We start from the raw sequence: 24,173 nt of genomic DNA, 5'->3' as shown, positions 1-24,173 counted from the left end.
AGACCACTGAGGACAAATAATTTATCCTCCAATATGGCCTGGGAAGTTGTAGCGCAAGTTACCACTAATATAATAACTGCTTGGGACTCAAAGATTGACAATATGGAAACCAAAACAGACACATGACAAATAAATGAGCACTATAAGGAAGTGCAAGAATGTGTTTCAGAGATGAAAGGGTAACTGCATTTTGGATAACTAAATCAGACAGCTGAAAAACTGGAAGACTGAGAACCAAATTAGAAGGAAAAAAAAATCTAAAGGTGGATGATAAGCAACTTATATTCTCCTTTGAACATTTCACTCTTGCTGCACATAAAATGTAAGTGAAAAATTATAGGATTAAAATAGGACAAGCACAGAAAGTCAAAACACTCCTGAAAACAAAGGGAAAACTCACAGCATTTACTATTCAAACCTGCCCACCATAATAATTTTCAGGGCTGGGCCTGTGTGACTTTAATTTGCCCCCTTGTGTGTGTATACAGTACGAGACAGTCTTGAATTATTTTATTGAATACTATTTTTTCCCCTCACAGGACTCCTGCCTCATTCAGTGCACAGGATGGACAATGATCTCAATGAGAACCTTTTCAATATTTTGTTTTCTCCTCATTCAATGTGCGGCCCCACACAGTTCAAATCCTACTCCGAAGACAGAATTCTTAATTTCTTCATGGGCTTTTGCTATGGTGCTCTTCATTATAGTATTAGAGTGCTTCAAAAGCATTAATGAATTTATTTTCACAACACCCACCAGGTATGGCTATGGGGGTGATGATATTCCCATTTTACAAATGAGGAATTAAGGTACAGAGAGATTAAGGTCAAAAGTGACTACTAATTTTGGGTGCCCAATTTGAGAAGTCTAGGATCAGATTTTGCAGAGCCCTTCATTGCAGCTGTGGGCTAGTGTACACCGGCAGTGCTTTACTATGGCTTGCGTAGTCACAGCAGAGTTCTCCCAGCACTCTAAAAAAAACAAAAAAAAAACAACACCTCCACAAGAGGCGCGGCTCCCAGCGCTGGTGCACTGTTTACAGTGGTGCTTTACAGCGCTGAAACTTGCTGCACTCAGGGGGGTGTTTTTTCACACCCCTGAGCGAGAAAGTTGCAGTGCTATAAATTGTCCGTGTAGATAATTGTCCGTGAGTGGTCAGCACTTCTGCAAATCAGAATCTATGGTCTCAAGTTGGGCATCCACAAAGTGAGGCACACACAACTGGCGATCACATGTACAAAGTCTGGTTTAAGTGACTTGCCCAGTGCCACACAAGAACTCTATGGCAGAGGTAGGGAGGGATAGAATCCAATCTTCCAGGGTGGCATTTCACAACCTTAACTGTGAGACCATTCTTTCACTTCCTGCAATATTTTCCCTCATTCGTTACAAACTTCTCAACTTCTTCAAAAAAAATAAGACAGGGATCCTAAAGCCTCTGTCACTACCAGAGGTGGCTGAAAATTTTCTGATGGAAGTTTTCCACTGGAAACACTGACTAGACAGAACCTAAATGTTCCATGGGAATGTGCTGATTCTGTTGAAAGTTTCAATAGGAACTAGGCAGCTCCCCACCCTTCCAGCAGTCCACCCAGCAGACATTCAAGGCTTCCCAGACTGCCCACTTGGCAAGCTCCCCAGTGAGCAGGATGCCAGGCTACTCAGGTTTCCAAGCTGTCTGGCTTCCCCAGGAAGCAAGGCAGCCACATCCCCAGGTGGCTGGCTCCCCAGATTGCCGGGCTCTTCAGCCACTTTGCCAGGGAGCTAGGTGGTTAGCTGGTCCAGAATTTTTTTAAAAAATTCTGTTTTTTTTCTGAAACTGAATTTTTCAAGAAAGTTTCTGTTCTGTAGAAAATTTCTCATTTCTGACATTTCATTCTAAATCAAACTCAAGTCCATTTAATAAATGTGACTTTTCCAAGGGATGGAAATTCCAGTTCCTGCACAGCTCTATTCACTACACAACCATGATTCACCTCTAGAGCAGGTCCATCTTGTGCACTGATTGAGGTGGGGTCCTGTTGACAAAAAATAATAAGCCATCATGTAATTAAAGACATCATCATAATATCCACGCACAAGAGGAGTGAATTAAAGTTACACAGAAAACCTTAATTCTGGTATTCCCTAACTTTTAAGTGCTTGCGTGTTTGTCTTTGCAATCATAATGTTCTTTTAATGTAATTTTTTGGTATTTAATTTCCTAGTATTTCAATAAAGTAAATCGTTTAAACAGATTCCATCATGTAGCATCATATTAACACACACAATTGTCCATCAGCAGAGTTGGAACCTCTAGAAATGCCACCACAGACCTTTGCCACTTGAGCTAAGAGAGTAACTGATAAGAGGATAACAATCTATTCTTGCCATGTAGACCAGCACTAGAGGGAGATGGCACACTTTGTCAGTGGGTTTTACAGATATTTGCTGACAGCAGATAAATGGTGAAACTCAGGCTCAGAAAGGAAGTGTGCTTTATTAAGCATGTGTGAACTACAATTTTTTCCCCCAAAGTCTTAACTTAGCCAAAAAAAATATGGATTTTCACAGGAACAGCAAACAGTACATCCTTGACACAAAGTCCCTGCTCCAAAGCAGGGCTAGAGCTTCTCAAAGAAAAGGTCACCAGAATTTTAGCATTACAAAACATATTTTCCCCAGCCTCATTCTTAGAAATGGCCTAATTGTTTTGGCTGACACTTTCCAAAAACAGTCAGCCAAGATAGACACCAAGCATGGATAATTTCTGCCCAACTGGTTAAAGTCTGGCAACACGGTAAGCAACTGAAAAAGGGTCTTATAATGGGAAATGATGGTCAATCTTAATAGTCAGTCTTGCTGGCCCCATCTATATTCACATCAGAAAATTTCATAAGAACTGCCAGACTGAGTTAGATCAATGGCCTGTCTAGCCCAGTATCCTATCTCTGACAGTGGCTAGTACAAGAGTGTGAGAGAGATTGTACAGAACAGGGCAATTTTGGAATGATCCACCCATGTCTTCCACTCCTGGCTTTTAGAAGTCAGAGGTTTCTGGGTGCCCCAAGCATGGGGTTGCATCCCTGACTATCTTGGCTAATAGCCATTGTTGGGTCTATCCTCCATGAACTGACCTAGTTCTTTTTTGAACCCAGTTATTCTTTTTCCCCACCACAACATCTCATGGCAGAGTTTCACAGGTTGACTGTGCATTGTGTGAAAAAGTACTTCCTCTTGTTTCTATTAAACCTGCTGCCTATTAATTTCAAGTGACCCCTGTTTTTTCTATTGTTGGAAAGTGTAAATAACACATCCGCATTCACCTTTTCCACACCATTCATGATTTTATAGACCGCTATCTCTTTCTCTCTCTCTCGATCACACACACACCTCTTTTCTAAGCTGAACAGCCCTAATTTTTTTGGTCTCTCCTTGTATACAAAGCTGTTTCATACCTCTGATAACCTTTGTTGTCCTTCTCTGAACCTTTTACAGTTCCACTATCTTTTTTGAGATGGGGTGAAGAGAAATAGACACAGTATTCAAGATATGTGCATACCTGTGTAGCGGAGTGATTACCCGCTCCTGGCCTGCAGGGCTTGAAACAGCCCAGAAGAGGGCTGTGGGTGGGGCAAGAAGCCTGGGCCGATTGGAGGAAAGTAGGCTCAGCTGGGGCCATGCCCCAATCAGGCCCAGCTAGCCCCCATAAAAGGCTGTGAGCCAGAGGACCAGGCAGTCTCTCTCTGCCTGTAAAGGGAGAAGGGCCTGGCTGCAGGGAGCTAGACACAGGGCACCTGAATGGAGCAGGGCTGGGGAAAGGCAGAGGAGCCAGGGAGCTCCAGCCTGGAAAGCCCCAGGCTGCAGCCTAGCAGAAGGCAATCAGGTACTGGGGGTTGCAGAGGGCAGCTCAGGGATAGGCCAAGGCAGCAGGTCCAAACCCAACCTTGCCAGTGATGAGTAGGCTGATACTGCAGTCTGCCCCAGGGCCTGGGGGCTAGACCAGGGGTCGGCAACCTTTCAGAAGTGCTGTGCCGATCTTCATTTATTCACTCTAATGTAAGGTTTCGCGTGCCAGTAATAATTTTAATGTTTTTAGAAGGTCTCTTTCTATAAGTCTATAATATATAACTAAACTATTGTTGTATGTAAAGTAAATAAGGTTTTTAAAATGTTTAAGAAGCTTTATTTAAAATTAAATTAAAATGCAGAGCTCCCGGACGGGTGGCCAGGACCTGGGCAATGTGAGTGCCGCTGAAAATCAATGACTGGCAGTAGCCATAGACTGAGGCAAGGTGGGGATCATGGGTGGGGGTTCCCCTGGGAGGGGGAGACCCTGACGCTGAAAGGTGTTACTGCCAGGGGGCAGCACCCCAGGTAAACAGGGCACCGAGGTCCTGGGAGGGATATGGGGCCACAGGTAAGACGGATCACTGGCCTGCAGAGGGCGCTCCGGAGCAGGAACGAGCTAAATCCTGGAACAGACCAGCAGGAGGTGCCGCAGGGGTGAGTCTGCACCTCTAAAACCATGGATTTATATAGTGGCATTATATCTTCTGTCTTATTTTCTGTCCCTTTCCTAATAGTTGCTAACATTCTGTTAAGTCTTTTTGGCTGCTGCTGTACATTGAGCTGAAGTTTTCAGTTATCTATCCGTGGTGACTTCAAGATCTTTTTCTTGAGTGGTAACAGATAATTTAGAACCCTTTTTATATATATAAAAATGGAGATTATGTTTTCCAAACTGCATTACTTTGTACTTACCATCATTGAATTTAATCTACCATTTTGCTATCCAGTCACCCCATTTTGTGAGAACCCTCTGTAACTCTTTGCAGCCAGCTTTGAACTTATCTTGAATAATTCTATATCATGTGCAAACTTGGCCACTTCACTGTTCATTCCTTTTCCACATGATTAAATGAATACACTAAAGAGCACTAAATCCCAGTACAGGTTTTTGGGGGACCCCACTTACCTCTCTAGTGCAAAAACTGACTATTTATTCCTACACTGTGTTTCCTTTGACTTTAATGTATTTTAATTATTGTTATACTACTGTTGCTGAAGAGACTAGTCTAAGGACGGCAGGCACCAGCAGCGATCACTATTGACAAAACAGATTCAGTTATACTTCATTGTGGGATAAGTATAAGCCACTTTTAAAAGCAGAGCTCCATGCAACAATGCAAGTTGTGTGAAATATTTTGTTGAGTAATAAAGATCTAATAAAGGAAACTGGAATTTTTTAAATTAAAATTTTATGAACATACTGCTTTTTCGTAGTTTCTAACTATAATTTATATATATAGTATGATTAATAAGTTAATGGCTTGCAAGACAGAAACAGATCACCAATTTTTTTTAAACTACAGCAATTAACTCGAGTACATTATATTTCTTAAAAAAGTGGTTTTAGTAGGCAGAAGGAAGAGCCATTTGAACTCTTGTATTATTCACTATACAGGATAGCAACTATATACTGAGTCACTCAAACTAAAAAGGAAAGAAATTTAAAATGGAAGAAGAAAATGTTCTTTTAAAGGATAAGTCAGTAGAACTCATTGCTGAAGGATTATAATTTTGACAAGTAACTCCGTAAATTTCATAAAAGATAGCAACTGCAGTTAGACTTTACAATTTTAAAACTTCATGCTTGAGGACATAAGATGACGTAAGGTTGCCAGCCAAGCAGGGGAACTGGATTTACAACTCCAAAACCAGTAACACAGTCCATCACATATGTTTTTCCATTGTGTAAACAGGCACAGCTGTGTCTTAAGACCACTCTTGTTTTCCATCTGGTCTGTTGATGTTGCACTGACTGACCAAAATGCTAGTGGTGTGAATTTTGAGTTCGGGCAGCTTGCCAGCAGCAACAGCTCCAGCAGCATAAAATGTATTAAAACAGTGTTTTTTGCGACTTATACTTAAGTAGTAGCAATCTGAGCAGGTCATGTGGACAGATTTTACTGAAGCGGTTTTAACGAGAGCTAGTGAGGAAGAGGAGGAGTTAGTATCATGGAAAACCTTTGCCATTCAGACTAGATGACCATAATGGTCTTTTCTGTCCTTAGAATCTATTATAAGAACTGAAGAACAAGAAGTAAGCCCAGAGGAAGCCAGGGTGCTTCTGACTCAGTCTTAGTCTACACTGGATATTTTTACACCAGTGTAGCTACACTGATATAGTTGCATCAGTGCAAACCTACAACCTAGACACATCTACCACTGTTTCAAATCAAGGAAAAATGCACCAGCCCTGTTGCACTGGTATAAAAAGATACATACATTAGGGATCTACACCAGTGTACCTTTGCCAGTGAAAAGTGTAGATAGCACCTCAGAAGAAATAAGAATGATCCCTGCTCCCAGCTGCAAAAAAAAAAAAGAAAAAAAAAGTAGATTCTATTCTTTCAGAAGTAGTCAAGGACTGGTGTGGAAATTTGTGTCTATCTGTTTAGCTAAAGTTTAAACTGTTTTGAAAACACTTTAGTTAAAATAGCGCAAGTCCATGGGTTGATAAGGCCTGTGTCTGTGCCTGGATTCTGGAGTTTCTGTATGACCCAACAGGAGCAGTGACTTCATCAATTTCAAGCTTCTTTTTTCGGTTTCATAAGGGAAGAACCACATGCAGAAACAGATACAATCTGCTGCTGAGGGTTCACAGTAGGGATGAGTAGGGCAGCAAAAAAGGGGTTGGGGGAGGAGGAGAATACAGAAGAGAAACGGCTACCATAATAGCTTAGTGGCAGTACATTTAAGTTTGGTACTGAACTATATTCCTCTCTCTTTGGGCTGGGAGCACTGTGAAGGCAGTGAGTTGAGGGGGGAAAAAACAGGAATACTGGCTGTACTAAGACCTGTGAGACTAAATGGAAAAACATGTAAACCTAAGTTGATAGGAGGGTAGTTATAACCCATGACCCCAATTCAGAGGCAGAGCTTTGAAAACTTCAAAATAGAAAGAGGAGGAAAACGAGACAATTGTCAGAAACCTGGCCACAGCATTTTTGATTACCTAAATGCCTGTTTCCAAATTTCAAGAAACTACAGAAACCACAGTACTCTAGGAAGGAATTAAGGTTTTCAGCAAACTTTTTTTTGTTCAAGGTAAGGATGTACTTCAGCAATATTTTAAAATGGTGATAAGCAAACTTGTAGACAAGGGAGGTATAAAAAAAGGCATAGTTTGGGAGAAGAGTTATATTAAGTTTGAATTAGGTAGAGTGACTGTGGAATCTGCAATGAGAGAAAAAGGACTTAATTTTTATAGATTTTTAAGGCCTGAACCAACCACTGAAATCAACTAGTTTGACCTCCTACCTCACCACATAACATTTCACCAACTAATTACTTCAGCAGTCCAATAAGCTGTGGTTTAACCTGCAGAACCGCTTGATTTAAAGATTTCAAGTGATACAGAATCTACCTTATTCTTCAGTGAGTTGTTCAATACCCTGAATCATTAAATTCATTACACCTTGATTCTGAGTTATATGGTTAAGTTTGAACTGTGTTTACCCCTTAATACACTCCCCTTTTGTTGTAAATTAAACACTTGACTACTCTAGCAAGTCTATCACAATGACTGGTTACCCTACTATTAAGTTGGTGACTATCCAAACTATGTAGCCCCTCTCCCCTGTGGAAAAAAGCCCAATACTCTATAAAATGTTCTACATTACACCACATACCTAGCCAATAGTTCTCACCTTTGAAATATTTATTAGGAAGCAGTGATCTAGCCAGGATCCTAGTTTTAAAAAAAGCAAGCCAAAAAACCTCAAGAGTTGGTGCAATACAAAGTAGTATCATCCAAAGTGGAATCAGAAATTAGAAGTCAGCGGGAAAACAATGTAAAAATGAAATGCTAAGGACAGAATTTTAAGGGGGTTGGGGAGGCAAAATTAGTTTTTCCATCTGTAATTTCAATTTCTCCTAGAAGATTCACCTCTCTGGACAGACATCCTAACTCATACGTACTAGTGTACAATCTAGCAGAATTAAAGCAGAGTTCCTCTTTTTTCTCGAAAATGAAAGTTCTTCCTGTTGGCAATTAATCTTACCGTCCCCAGACACACATTTACAATGTAAAGGACACACAACTTGAATCCCTTCCCACATAGAATCTGCTCCCAATGTTTCTAACCCTTCTTGTCCTTTTCATCATTACTATTTTACCTTTAGAAATCAGACGAGCAAGACTAAAACCAGTGCTGAAGATGAAAAGTGTCCCTTCAATGTATACTATGCTATTGTTTTCTGGATTATTTAGTACCTCATAGCATGGTGCCTGAAAGTATATTAAGGATTGTATGTTCATATATTCTTAGCACCTAAACTTTATTACTCAGCCTGACCAGTGCCCATAGAAAACTAGGGCAAATGGTGAGATGTTGTCTGAGGACTCATTCTTTACTTGTCTGAAATGTACATGGTTGAGTAGGAAAAAAGTAATTTTTCTTTATATTATTCATTTCCCAATACTCAAGCAAGGTATTCAGTACAAAATGAGTTTAAGTCTTATTTCTAATTCATATTATTTTGAAAGTATTTTACAGTTGTAACCCAGTGCAAATATCGATAACACATTTGTTTTTATACCTCTGCTGGGGATCTCTATTCTGGATGTAGTTTATAGGTATTTATGTCCAAGCCACTGACAGGAGAGCGTTGTTAGATGAGAAATGTGACTTACACTGATCTAGCTTAATTAAGCTCAATCAGTACAACTAAATGTAAAACAATTTAAGTGTCCATTCAAGGGCCTACTGTGATTGAACTAAAATGGATTTTTAAAATGACTTATGTTAAATCAGTTCAACTCCTGTATGTGGACAGGAAATTAGTTTTACTAATTTGCCCTTTGGATATTATGCATTTTTCATTGATTAACACACTACTTTTAGTATTCTCACGTGTTCATTTCTTTCTCACCACACTCATTTTAGCCTTCTCAGATTTGGTTTGGGGCACTCCGATTCTCCTCCAAAGACAGGAAGACATCTGCAGAAACATCTGTCTTCTTCCACAAAAAACAGCTTATGCATCTATCCCTCCACTGATGAGAATGGAACACTACTCCCTTTGGAACACAATGCTCTTCCATAAATCAGTGAGAAGGGCCACCAAAAGGACAATGTAAGGAGTGTCTTACTCTGGTACCATCACTTCCCTGTACCGTTAGTATTTAAATGCTCAGTCCATCCTGTACTAAAATCTTAGAGGGAATCCCGACCAAGATTTATAAAATTGATTTTTATCATTGCTCATCTTTTCTGACATTTTATAGGCAAAACTCTTGGGTACTTCAGCTGGGGTGTCACCATAATGTAGCCCGTTTGGAGAATAATATATGGAGAGACGGGGATTCCAGAAGACCATCTTAAGAAGTAAGAGAGGGGAAACCCACAGATGCACAGAATCTGAAGGGATGGTGGGGTCAAAGATCCAGAGTAAAATTAACTAACCAGCCGTTTAAGGAAGAAACCATTACTTGGATTTTAGCTATACCTACCAACTTCATAATAATAGGAGATATACCAATCTCCTAGAACTGGAAGGGACCTTGAAAAGTCATCAAGTCCAGCCCCCTGCCTTCACTAGCAGGACCAATTTTTGCCCCAGATCCCTAAGTGGCCCCCTCAAGGATTGAACTCACAACCCTGGGTTTAGCAGGCCAATGCTCAAACCACTGAGCTATCCCTCCCCCCTTCATCAAGGAAGGGATAACAATGGAGATTTACCCCAGTCCTCTCCTAAAAAATAAAATAAAAATAAATTTTATTTTAAGTTAAACATCCATATCTAAGTTATTCCATTATATGATTACACTCAGCATGCTTTCTGTAACATTAACAGAAGAAGTGTTTTATTGCCCAGCTCAAGTATCACTGACCTTGAAGTTTACTGGTAGCTGTATAAAAACAACAAAGAATCCAGTTTGACCTGAATCAAAAATAAAGATTTTTGGTAATCCAAAAGAAGATAACAAAAGTTACATTTTGGATCAAATTAAACATTCTGTTTCTGGGCATTTTTAACCTCTCTCAATAAAAGCAAAGGAGATGTTGGGCTAGATTCACAAAACTGGAAGAGAAGGTGCCCCCTCATACCAAATAGCCCAATCATAGGGCACTCACCTGGGATATGGGAAACCCAGGTTAAAATTCCTTCTCTGGAAAAGGGACAGAATGCAGGTCTCTCTCTCCCCTCAAAGATGAGTCTCTTAACCATCAAACTACATAGGCTATTTTGGGGTAGGCCTCTCTCTCAAGCCCTCCCGTTAAACCCATTTCACTTTGTATAAAATACCTATATAGGCTCTGGACCAGAGAGATTGAGAACACTGAAATATGGTGTACGGTGGAAGATTTATATTAACACCTAAATAACTTTAATTCCTAATTATCACTTTGGAGAAAAGAATACTTCAAGATTAAACACATTCCTTCTTTCAAGCATCAGAAGTCACTATAAACATCCCTGAGCCATCCCAGAAGTTCTCCAGCAAAGGTATGGAGAAAGACACTTGACATTTGTGAGATTTCCAAAGTAAACAGAAATAAAAACTTTTTGTTTAAAGAAAACAGGGTGGATTTGATTTAAATCAATTTGATTTAAAATCACTAGTCAGGAAGAGTCTATTTAATCATGGATCTCTACATAAAAGTGCATTCTTGTTGGTTGTTATAACCTAAATACATATTCTTCACAACTCAGATAGATGTAGCTTTCATTTTTAGAAGGTACACACTATACATTAAGTGATTTATTTTGAAAACTTTTCAGATTAGTTTTACAGCTATATCAGAAAATGAATGACTGTTTGGTTATTTCAAATACCAAAGATAATTGAAGCAGATATTTATGAAAACATTGGGAGGTGAACTATCTCCAATTCAACAGGTTAATCATTAATATTTGGAGGATTTTCTTGCCATGCTGTATTAGAAGAACATCACCAGACAGACATGTAAATTGTTTTATTTAACTAAAACAACATTATGTATCCTGGATTTTTTTCTTCAACAGCAAACATATAATATTTTAACAAAACAAGCATATGAATTTTTGAATTTAGTTAAACATTCAAGTTTTTTGAAATCAGGTTTGTTTTTGTTTTAACTAAAATAGTTAAATGAATTTTAAAAAAAAAATACAAAAATTAAATAGACTACGTGAGCCAGATCAACATGAGAAACTTAAAATATTGGCTTCTGCAACTATGTCACCTGCATTTTCCTGTTTGTTCATAACCTGGAAAAGAAAAACAAGCTTTCCTGCTTTTCCAGGTCCCAAATGATTTCTCAATTTGGAATGAATTAGTCCAAAGGAAGAAAATATTATTTCTACACCAGAAGAAGCAGCTACTGCTGTTAAAAGTGAGATAAGCACTTGGATTCAGAGACTGTTGAAGTGATCAAGTGACTTCTACCAGTTCACTGGTGTGACTTTCTTTAAATCATCATCATCAGCAAACATATATTACTTGAATGGTTCTTATTCCCAAACTGGGTCTCTTTTACGGCCTGCTGCCATTATAGGTTTTTCCCTCTAGTGAGAGAATGTATGGAAGATCTCAAATCAATGAAGGCTACTCTCAGACCTCAAGACTTGCGGAATATGCTGCTCAAACAGTTTCACTTTTGTTTCTACTGCCTGTCCCTCCCTTCTCATATTTATCTCCAGACTTCTTCTCCTTGTCCCAACAATCTTCTATTCATTGAACTTTTGGAAACTTTCCACTTTTAGAGAGAGGTAAGGGATTGACTCTGTGTACACAAATTTGCACAGGGACAATAGGGTTGAGGTCTGTTATTTCTCACCGCTATATAATTTATTTTAAAACATTTTTGCTCTTAACAAGCATGTTATCTCTGGAAACAAATCCACAGTTTGAGAACTGCAAAACTAAGCATCTCTGATGGTATCTTCTAGACTGAACAATGAGCCCCACAGGGTAGATAGAAACATTAACCTAAATAATCTATACAGAAGCCCCTGGGAACCCCATAAGATTGGGTCCCTAATCCATGAACTATTAGAACTCATTTACAAAACTTTCCTTAAACATTATATGAATATATTGTCTCATACTATAAAATTAGAATTTATAATCCGTATTCCATGATGAGATATCTTTGAGTTCTAATGTATCTTAATTAAAACTTTAGATGGATTTTTTTTTGATAAAATGCTTTTTGAGGGAAAAACCTACCGTAATTTAAATTTAAAAAGTCCAATTTAAATAAAAACTGATTTTATTTATTTTTTAAAAATCTTTTTTTAATCCACCCTGAACAAAAACTCAATCACTTTCAGACATTCATGCATTACAACAAAAAGGAAAAATCTCAATTTTTAAAAAATACTTTGCAGGTCACACAGAAGTCTTTCACACAACCAAGAATGCACCAATCTCCTTAATCATTAGACCATCCTTCATCTCTAATTCCACCCCCATATATTCAAATATTTCTCAAATTCATCTTCCTTCAGCACTAAAAAAGTAACTTAGCAATGCTTACCAATTCAACTAAGGGAGTCTTATCTTCTCTTGTGAGGACTGGAGCAGATGCACAGACTTATTGGTTTGTTCCTGGACTTCTTCCATGAATATTCTGAGAGCTTTCACCACCTTCTTAAGAAGCTTCTAGCCACTGAAATCACTTGAAGGGCACCTGGAGAGATGACTGCCTCACCTGGGAAAGATAAGGATATGGCCTGTGGAGATGGGAGCTATCATCTCAGGTTCTTCCTCTTGGTGTTGAAGAGGAGAGGTCTTGAACAGGGGTTGCGGAGGCACAGGGTCAGCTCTGGATGCTGTAGCTGAAGTAGACAGTCTTTTTGTACTGCTTAGTTCTGCGCTGGACGTATCACTCAGTGGCCACCCTGGAACTCGTTGATATGGTCAAAGTGCCTAGATTCTAAGAAATCAATGCCCTTGTTCTGATGACAGAATATCCCAATACCTAGCTCTAGAGTAAGGTCTCTATATATGATGATATATATATATATATATCATATATGATGATGTTGTGGCCACTTTTGAGGAGAGCATATGTTTGAGGCTCTATCATCATCAGAGACTTTCAATGAGGCATAGTCCGGTTCCACTGGAGGAGCCAGGTCCTTCAAAGTAGAGAATAGGGCTATGGGCATCATTAGTGCCAAGGAAGTTTGATGTCTTGGTGCTGACACAGCTGCCAATATTGGTAAGAGGGGTGATTCTGACTCCAGAAGAATTAAGAGGTCCTTCAGTGCTATAAACCTCTGGGATGCACAAGTGTCTCAGTTCTGATTTCTCCCTCAGCACCAGTTCAGGCTTCCATGCAGAGGCTGATGGTATAGCAGACAGTGTAGAAGGCAGCAGTACCAGAGCAGGTTGTGGAAGTGCTGATGTTGATGCTACTATATGAGCTGCTATAGGTGCTCAGTTTCTTGCCAGTGATGGAGACTTTGGCAGTACCACCTTCCCTCAGCCCTGCCAGAGGTGCTTCAGTGCCCAGATGAAGCTGAACTTCAATGGCAACTACTCAGACTGAGTGTCAAGGGAAGGCCCTGCTCAAGCTCTTAGTGGGAAAATGCTTCCCTGGCATACCCACTTCCTTAGACTTTACTGACGTATTGGTGAGTCTCAGCTCCCAGGCTCTTGGATTCTGAGGGGCCACACAAGGAAGTGTGTTTCAAAGATCCCAGGTCAGATGCCGGCCTCAAAGATCTATTCTTTAAGATCTACAGGCAGGATTCCCTATCCTCTCTCGTACCTGAGTTAAAGAACTTGCAAATTGAACACCTTCCAGTGACACACAATTCCTTGACGCCATCAAGACACGGGTCCACCAGTCAGGGGCACTGTTCTGTGATATACACAGCAATACTTGAAATTAGAGGACCTGGAAGAGGCCACTCTGGATCAAAAACTACATTTAAAATAGAAATAAGAATGCTTAAAAACACCAAAACAAAAACTTGCCAACAGGCAAAACTAACTACTAAAAACTAGAGTAACTACACAGTTAGAACAGTTGTTGGCAGTCACCTGGACAGCGAGCACTCAAGTCTAAAAGCCGAGAGGAGAGGAACCGAGTAAGGGCTAGCGCACTCCGCCATTATATGCCCTCAACGTGAAGCATGAAGAGTCTCAAAGTGCATGTCCAGAAATCCAAAACACTGCAAACTTAAGAGCATGAACACTAGTAATGGAATGTACCATATATACACGTTCATAAGCTAATTTTGTAAGTAAAAAGGGAAGCACGAGAAAAGGGGGTTGGCTTATGAATGGGTATAGAGAGGGAGAGGTGGGACACAGCCCAACAGAGGGAGCAAGGAGAGGCAGCACAGGCTGCAGAACCAGAAGGGAAGAGGCGGGGCCAGAGTCTCTCTGCTTCTGGCCATGCTGCTCTCCCCCCAACCTCCAAAGCAGCTGCAGCTCTGGGGCTGACAGGCTGCAGCCATGCCGCTCGGCCCCGCCCCCCAGAGCAGACTGGCCGCACCGCCCGGCCCAGCCTGCTGGAAAATGCTGGGCCACACTGCCTAGTCTGGCCCAGCATCTTGAAGGACATGGTGACCAGAAAGAACCAATTTAATTCACTACCTACAGGTAGTACTTTCTTTCTATTACAAGTCAAATAAAACATGTTTTGATATTTTCTTATGTATCATCACTTTTAAAGTTTTTTTTCAATTAACTAATAAAAACCATTTTACAAGGCTGTATTTGTGATTTAACTGTCTTCAAATTTCTACCCAAATAGAGTGTGAGACAAATCATAAAGTTGCACCAGCTTAATTAAAGGTTTAAATGAACTTGGTTAAAATAGTGCAAAAAATTGTGGGGACACTCTTACTTAGATAAAACCAGGTTTAACATACATCAATTTTGTTGTCAGAAATAAAGAGGTTGGCACTGGTTTAAAAACCAATTTAAGTTGTTGCAACTTTCTTGTACAGGCATGGCCACAGTTTCCTACACATTCAGTCCAATACCATGTATACTCTGCATTCACTTTAAAGAAAAAAATTATGAAATACTTAAGTCATGAAGTCAAACTATCCTACTATGAATAGTTACGATTAGTTTGAAATGTTTAAAGCTCACTATTTACAGCCTTTTAAAGGTGCATTTTCAGACATATAGTGAAGTATGCCATTAACCATAAAAAAGATACACATTACACACACACATTTCTTGCAACAACCTTAACTTTGGCCATCAGCCAAGAAGAAATTCTGCTGCCAGACTGAAGTAGTAACACATTATTTGTCTAAAAGATACACTACCACATTCTTTTGTTCCAAGCTCTAACCTACTTTAATCAGATATTAAAACAATGTCTAAATAATCTAAATAATTCTCTCCTCCCGCCTCCCACAACTAAAGCTATCATGTTATTAGTGACATTTAAAAAAAACAAACTTTGTTTTAATCATGCATTTCCCTTTGGTGGTCCGCAGTTGCAGTTAAACACTTCTCTCAAAGTAGTGCTGACACTGAATTCTGGTGCATAAGTAAATAAAAACAGCAATATTAACATCAACTCCAACTTCAAAACAAAGAAAAACCATATTTACCAAATAAAACTCAGTGAAGGGGAAAATGGTCAAGCTCTTAACAGTATTATATATAACAGTTGGAGGGACGTAGGAAAGAATGCAAAGACTTCAAAAATGCACTTTAGGATAATTTCAAATACAAAAACTAACAGAAAAAAATCCATGTTCAAACAAAAACTTACTTGATTGCCAGTTATATTTTTAAATATGGAGCAAGCAAATTTTCTACTCCTCAGCAATGCCGTTCATGTACTTTACATCCAAAATTGGAAACACGCAGAATACAGCCTATACTGCATTACAATAGATTCACAAGCAAATGTAAAAATTAATCCCTTTTCCCCCTGCTTTCAATTTAAAATAAAATAATCTAATCTGTTTGATTAGTTTATGATTATTGAATTTAATCAAGATCTAAAAGAACCCATTGTTTTTCCTCCATTTCTATATTCTTGGAAATAATCTGGGCACAAGTCTACTAAGGCATTCGAAGCAGGTGTTTGTAAAATTTAAAATAAAACTATTGTATCATACCACAGTACTTTCCCTCCTCCACAATCTACCGCCCTCAATATCAAGGCCACCATCTTGGTGGCAAAGAACAGGACAAGAATCTGCTTGGAGCCATTCAAAGCCAATCTAAGCTACAATTACAATCAAGTCTGAGGTCCCCATTTCAACATAATTCTGATTTGCACTGTAAACAGGACTTTATCTCTTTTACGTAGCCAGGCTAAAAGCCTTGGATGTTTCCAACAGAATTAAGATCCATTCTTCATTACAAATTGGAACCATGTTGTAAGCAGGTCAGGGGATAACTGTGTTGAAACTGGATCCTCTAAATGCAGTAATCGCAGTGTAGAAAGGTGCTTAACTGGCTGAAGGTATCACTGAGCAATCCAGAACATTTTCAGATTCCTCTGAGATTACTTCTCCTGAGCACGCCTTGCTGACCTGAGGAGCAAGATGCTGGGGATCAGGTATTTCACGTGTATGTCCCATACAAATGTTCAGAGCAATACTACCAGGACAATGCTTGAAAAATTAACTTGATACATACAAGCCAGACGTTGCCATGAAAGTTGGGGATGCCCCCCACCAACATGGTTTAGGGGCAACACCATGGTAAGAAATCCAGGCTCCCTGCCCTCCTCCACCCATAATGCTGTTGGAAAAGAAGGGTGCTAGCATTCCTATCTGGGTGCTACCCCGACCTAAAGCATCCTGGTATCAGCCTTTCACCAGTAGGTTTCTGATATATATTAAATGTTCATCCACTGACTACCAGAAGGAAGAAGGAGCTTTCTACTTCCCATACTTCTACTCCTAAATTTGGAGAAGTTAGTTAACTGCTACTATCCTTCCCCTCAGCATCTATTTCTTTGGATCCTTACTTGTGAACAACTCCAGTTGCTTATCTTCTCCTGTCCTCTAGCCCTCCAAGCAGCAGCAAAGTGATGTTAACATAAATACTAGATGTACTGCTGTGTACAGGATTCTGAATAAAGATTCACTATTGCTAGAGTTTTGTCAATTTCACTTTGCTGCTTAGGAAATTTATGAGCAGCAGCAGCAGGCATGCTATAGGTATCTGCAGATTTAGAAAGGCAGCACTGCATCAGTTCATATTCATAAGATTATCCTTACAACCATAAGGGTTAGATATTTTTCTCCTTCGTTGTTTAAATTGTGCAGAAACTGATGTTTAGCCCCTCTGGTGAGCACCTCAGGGGAAGTTTTCTTCCTGACACTGGTATTTCAAAACCACCAGGCTGGGTCATAAAGCCTTCATCTGCAGATAAAATGCATATGCCATATTAAAGAATCTCAGTTTAAAAATCAGAAATATGTATTAGCAAAAATCAGTGACCGACGACCCACTAAGAACACATCAAGTGTATTCAAGTTTTGGTCTAATACATGTGCCTTTCATAGGAAGTAACTTATGGCATATCTTCTTATGCCTCAAATAGATTGTTTACATATCTACTTTGAAAGGTTTTGTGTATTCTTATTTATAAATACAGTATATGCTGCAGCTAGAATTACAGACTTTTTGGCTGTGGTAGTGGGGGTGAGAAGTTGGAGAATAATTAATGCAAGACTAAGGCCTGATCGAGACACAGACCTTGTACCAGTATAATTATTTTCAGCTAGAGATATGTTGGGGTGGACATAGTTATACAAGTATAAAAGACCTTTATACCAGCACAGTTTATTCTCAATCACATAAAGGAATAAGCTGTATTGGTATAATCACTTTTATGCTAATATAACTGTTTCTACACTGGGAGGGGTTTGTACTACTTTAACGATATCTGTACAATTAAGTGGTATAACTTGTGTGGTTTGACAAGGCCTAAGGATTCCTTCATGTTAACAAAATAAGGTATCACCAATAACAGCCATGGATTTTACTACTTTGAGCAAGTTTTCAGTTAAGCTTGAGTGAAACACCAACAATTCACAATACAAAACCTTAACAGATAAACATTTTTTCCTGAACAGCAATTCAACAACTTCTGACTATTAAAGTTACAAAAAGACTCAAAAAAATTATTTTTCCAAAACAAAACAAATCTTTTTGCTGACCAATCTGATGAAATGATTTCATCAATTCTCCCTTTGTGTTAAATAAACCAAACAGCACACCCATCATACTCTGGGATTTTTTCCTCTCTCTTATTTAAATGTTAATTGCTTCTCATGAGGTTTCTATTCAATCATTCTTTTGCACAATTCACCATAGTACATTTTAATGATCCAGCCCTTTCACTGCATTACGCAGGTCCTAGAATATTGTGAAGGTTTATGTGCCTCTTTTAAGCCCAAGGTCCCTGATTCCCCACCCACTGAAATCAGTGGAAAAGCTCCCATGACTTGAGAGGTGCAGGATCAGGCCCAAAATCCCTAGAGAGTATTTCTATGAGTAGAGGACCCAAACATTGCTATCTCACATCTGCTTAGATGTGTATACTCCAATTTGCAGTCAATGACTTGTCAGTTTTGTGCTAAAATGAGAAAAAATAGTTCTTAATATGTTCCCAAATGTCACTCTTCCTTCTCCATTCCAATTTACTGCCACTACTTTTCTTGTAGGCAAATAGAAATTGCATCACTGAGTGACAGCAGAAAGGGATAAAATATGATACATATCCCCCATAAGGTGACAATATGACATAACAAATGTATATTGACAGACAAAGTTATAGTGGATTTTAATTGTATTCTTTCCCAGAAAAATACACATTTCTTACTAATTATGTAGCCAACATTCACTTAAATGTAGATCTAGAGAATACTGTATTTTACACTGTACAAAATATTCAATAGTTATTCAGTGATTTCTTGTGTACAAAGCACAAGGACCCTAACATTTTGTTAAATAAATTAGAAAGGTTTTATGTAAGGGTTCCTTCAAAGAGGTACTAAAGATTGAAACAAAAATTAAAACTGAGCCTGTTTTTTTGTTTGTTTAAAAGATCTTATGGATTTTTCAAAGATATTTTGCTTTTTTTTCCTTTCCAAAGTTAGCACTCAAGTAACTGAACAAAAACACTGTACATATACATGAGAGGAAAAACAAACAAAAAAAAGTCAGCTTTACACTTTTAGGTTATAAGTAACAGCCAGCCAAAAATGTAAACATAAAAATGCACAGACTAACTGCATATTTTAAAAAGCTCAAACTACCACACACCAGTTAAATTTGTTTCTTATGTTGTTTCCACTATGGAAAAAAAAATATTCTGGTGGAATTAAATGAAAACTGTTACACCACCATATCTGCATAGTTGATTAAAAAAAAAAAAAAAAAAGCCAGCAATCATTCTTGTTAGGACCATCCTCAAGAAAAATTCAATTTTCAAGCAAAATTTTTGAAAGTACGTCTTTTGTTTCTCTCAAGTTACGTAAAGAAAAACCAACCCCTGACCTTAAATATTTTTACGAAAAAGGATAAAAGAATAGTAGTCAACAGTATCAAATGCTTAGCATAACACAAGGTAGGATTGAAATATGCAAAATGCAGGTCTAGAAAATCAAGTTCAGTCACCCCGGATTGCGTTTTATAGTGTTATTAACAGTCATGTGCCATCAAAACATGGAATGTGGCAGTGTTTGGGATATGATCCACAAAGCTGAAGTAAAAGCTCCTCCTGTCATCTAAAGCAGCAAAGATTTCTCAACACACTCTGGACAAATGCAGATGTCAAAAATTAAATCTAGCAACAGAGAAAACAGGGTGACAGTTCAAAATGAAATCCTGAAGAATAATACAAATTTAAGAAAGGATTTTAGATTTTAAGAAAAACTAGCAGAAAATCTGAAATGAAATGGGGACTAAAGAGAGTGGTGTTATAGTGTGCAGCTATACAACTAGTACTTTAGGGGATGGTGCTCTCTTATTTTTTAATCTGTAATGCAAACCTAACCTGAAAAGCTATACAGCATGACTGTAGAGAACTCAGCAGTTTGCATAACAAAAACCACCACATAATATTTACTCAAAAGGAGACACCACAACACCGCTATGGTATTGAGAACACTGGCCTTCTTCCCCTAAGATCTCATACTATTTCAACTACATGAGTGGGAGCGCTAGGGTAGGTTGCCTATTTTCTCCACTGTCATTTAACCCTGTTCAGAACGGGTCTAGACTCAGTGGTAAAGTCAGTGACGAATAGTCTAAAATAGTCCTACAACAAGTAGAACTGCGCCAGCAGGTTGCAAATGATAGAGGATCTGACTACAGAGCTTGTTTTCATGGGGATTGTTCTTAAAATCACCTAAGTTAAATCCCTCCTAGACTCACTTCTTCCAAGCCTCTGATAAACAGGCAAAAAAACTTAAGGCCCCAATCCCACAATTTTTTAGGATCAATGGGGCCTACTCAACACCGGAAAATTAAGTATGTGCATAAGTATTTGTGGGATTGGGACATAAAAATATGTTCACCTAGTGCATCTTGTCTTATCCTTATCCCTTTAGTTGTAACCTTCCCATAACAAAGACTACCATTATATTTGAGTCCTATCCAACACCAAGAATACCATCAGTGCTTAAAAAGACAACAACGGATACGCACTGAGTTTGCCACCAATAGTGGAGAGAACAGATTTCAGGTGCTATTACTTGTCTTGCAAGTAAAGAAAACAATCAAATATTTTTGTGACAGCCAGTCCCTTTACTTTCTCAAAGGCAAACAAGGACACAAGAGAAATTGAGCACCACTTACTAGACAGAGCCCTTGACTAGGTGTCAGGAAACCCAACCTACTTCCTACTCTACCACTGATCTGCTGTGCAATCTTCAGCAAGTCACTTCACCTCTCTATACCTCAGCTTCCCTTTTCTGAAATGAGGATAACAATATTTCCACTCCTTTGTAGAGAGCTTTGAGATCTATGGATGAAAGGCACTATACAAAATCATTAACTACATTCAGTGCTTCATAAACCTACTCATCTCCATTGTGAAACTTTATCACAGGAGATATAAATAGGCAGGTAGTAATAGCATGATATATTTAAAGAGAATCAAGTACAAAAGTAGGATTTGCCTTACCTACCAAAAGCCCCTCAGTAATAGTCTTAAGCTTATTCACAATTAAACAATATTAAAACAGAAGAGAATTAAGAAGGAAGACATCCATATTATCTATGATATTTGGATTAAAGGGACACTACCATTTTTAAAAAGTCAGACTTCATCTAATTTAAACAATTACTACAAGCATCACTTCTAGTTTACTAGACCTTAAGGAGTTTACAAGAAATTTCACTGACATCAAAGGGCTTTGGATCAAGTCACAATCAGTTTAAATTAAAACAACAAGGAGTCCGGTGGCACCTTAAAGACTAACAGATTTATTTGGGCATAAGCTTTCGTGGGTAAAAACCCCACTTCTTCAGATGTTTTTTTACCCATGAAAGCTTATGCCCAAATAAATCTGTTAGTCTTTAAGGTGCCACCGGACTCCTTGTTGTTTTTGTGGATACAGGCTAACACGGCTACCCCGATACTTGACAATCAATTTAACTGTTTTCCCTCTATACAAAGTCAGTTTCCCATTTGTTTGTTGGGGGTCTCTCTCTCAACTGAGAAGGAAAAAAAATCTGAAAACAGGAAAACTTGATTGTGAAACCACAAGAATTATCAGGGAAAGACAAGGGAAAATGTAATTCCTGAAACTACTTTTAGGTTAGTTTTTAAAAATTGACTAGAATGCAAGTTGACAGTGTCTCTTTAAAATGAATATATATTTGTGAAAATCTACTCTAGGAGTTTTCTTCAGAGGCGTTTTATATTCATTCTTTCACTGGAATATTAAAATTGCTATTTAGCAAGCATTATAATACATGCAGCCTTTTTAAATGTAGATTTTTAGTTTTCCTGAATGTAATCACTTTTAGTGAGTCAAAATCAGGCATGGACTTTAATGTTAAGTTTAAAAGCAGTGTATGAACTCAAGTGTGTCCTCAATCCATATCACTCAGCCAAACATCAGAGTTAATTATTAAGCTCTAGCAGGGTGGAATATTTTCTGGAGGTCAAGCTAGAGGGTTTCTTGAGTAACTTTCATCATAAATTTTTCCCAGATGACTAAGGAATTGTGTGCTGCACTGCCACATTCAGAGCAAGTAACCTGATGTCTCCTAACAGAGTACAATATGTCTCAAGAAGGACTAAATAGTGTGATTTCATTAAGGGACGTATACATTCAGGACAAATTCTGCCAAGCGTAGCATTTTTTCTTCCTTTCAATATACACAGAAGCATATTTTATATGCCTAAAGGCTTCAACTCACCAGAAATCTGTTTTAAGGACCTAATTTGGGTAACAAAAACCGAGGAGAACTAACATCCTGCAACTTGCTGACTTCTATGGCAGGGAGAAACGCCCCAATGTCACAACGAACGAAATCCAGCGTGGGAGGGGGGGTCCCCCCGCCCTCGCAGTTTCTATCTGGCCGTGTAGGTCCTTGCACAACACCCATCACTGTCACTGCGCTTTCCCCAGAAGTGTTCAGGCTGCCCGAGAATCCCCCCGCCCCAATATGTAAAACACGAAAACTTAGATTGGCTGGTGCAGATGTCACCCCTGTCGGCCGCTTTCAGGTAACTTTCCACAGCGAGGAGGTGAGTTTGTTACAGCATTTCTGCCGCAGCCGATGCGGTGGTTTCACTTCTGGTCTCACACCGGCCTGCCAGCCCCGGACCCCACCTTGCCAGCTGCGTATCAGCCGCTCCCCCTCCCCAAAGCACCTCGTTTCGGCCTGAAACTGCCCGCGGGCGGCTCGGGGGGAGCGGGGCGGCGAATCGCTACGGACCCAGGGGCCTGTCAGACCCCATTTCCCTCACCCCCGCCCCTCTTCCTCCTGGGCGCGCCGGAGTCGGGATCTGCAGTGTAAACAGCCTCGTACGCACCTTGCCAGACAACAGCTGGGCTCCGCGTCGGCTGTTCCTGTGGCGCTTTCCGGCTCCACCATGCTTCTCACCACGGCCTCAGCAGCCGGGCTCCATCCTGCCGCCGCGCTCAGCCCCTACGGCAGGGCGGGGGCTCCGGCCGGCCAGCGATGCTCCCCGCGGCGCGTGCGGGCCGGATCTCCCCGCCTCACCACCGGGGGGAGCAGAGCGGAGCAGTCTCCTCAGGGGAGCTGGCGGGGCCCGGGGGGATGGTCCCAGTCCCGGCCAGGAAAAGGGACGGGCGGCTGGGCTGGGCGGAGGCGTCTCCGCCCCTCGCAGGAGCGTCCCTGGTGGCTCGGCCACCTCCACCGGCGGCCGCTTCTCCTCACCGGCCGGGGCGAGATCTCAAAGAGCGGGGGGCGTCGGCGGCACCCGCCTCGAGGACGGCAGGAGCCGCCGCCGGGACATGCTGGCGGGAAAATTACCCACTTGTTGCCCTCGCGCTCTGCTGACAGCCGCTCGTGTGCGCCCCTCGCGCTGCTCCGCCTCGCGCGCGCGGCCCCCTCCTCCAGCCCGCCACTGAGGCAGGCGGCGCGAGAGCGAACGACTGGGGAGGCAGCGCTCCGGCCCCGGCAAGCTGGCCATGGGCTGGGGGGGCGGCGGGGGGAGGCGTCGGCGCCGCGGCCCTCTAAGCCCCGCCTTTCAGCCTGCCTAGCCAATGAAAAGAGTCCATCGACGGGGAGGGGGTTGCGGAGGCTCCTGAAGGCGGGGAAGGGGGGGGGGGAAATGAAGGGAACTTGGGGGAGGGGGAGGAAAGTTCGCTCTATCACACCGTGTCTCCGTCACAGTGCGGCGGCTTCGCCACACGCAGGGCCCCGCACCGCTCTCGCGCCCCGTGTTGCTGCTGCTGCGGACTCTGGCCATTCGACTGCAAGTCTCGTGCTCGTTCTCGTCTTTCTTAAAGCCCAGCTGCTGGGATGAAGCGAATCTCCCCTCCCCCCCCCCATGTTGCTAGCCCGCCCCGTTGCAGAGCAAAGCTCGAACACACCCACCGAGTGCCCCCTAAAGGCTCAGGGACCAGATAAAAATAATCCAACATGTGTTAGGTACAAATAAGCTCCTGGGTTTTAACTGACTCTCATGATTTTGGGGCTCTGACTCCTGAGTTTTGATCACCCGGGATTGGCAATACAAAGAACCCGTCCCTATGGCTGATGGCACAG

The 24,173-nt window shown here is 40.6% G+C and overlaps 1 protein-coding gene across 4 annotated transcripts in view; it reads right to left on the bottom strand.

Annotated features, from left to right (window-relative positions):
* Positions 1-23,647, bottom strand: part of B3GNT2 (UDP-GlcNAc:betaGal beta-1,3-N-acetylglucosaminyltransferase 2) — a 28,280-nt gene extending 4,633 nt beyond the window's left edge. The window contains exon 1 of one of the 4 annotated variants that reach the window (XM_039528835.1): positions 23,440-23,647. The gene's annotated coding sequence lies outside the window, so the exon portion shown is untranslated. Of the gene's footprint in view, positions 1-12,513; positions 12,535-22,352; positions 22,376-22,971 lie in introns of those variants that run through there. The other 3 variants (XM_039528834.1, XM_039528836.1, XM_039528837.1) reach the window with 3 other exon arrangements.
* Positions 23,648-24,173: the final 526 nt, after the last annotated feature.

The sequence above is a fragment of the Mauremys reevesii genome, linkage group 3, assembly GCF_016161935.1.
Source record: "Mauremys reevesii isolate NIE-2019 linkage group 3, ASM1616193v1, whole genome shotgun sequence".
Taxonomy (NCBI): domain Eukaryota; kingdom Metazoa; phylum Chordata; order Testudines; family Geoemydidae; genus Mauremys; species Mauremys reevesii.
The sequence above is the reverse complement of the archived record's forward strand: the minus strand, read 5'-3'. Positions and strand labels throughout refer to the sequence as shown.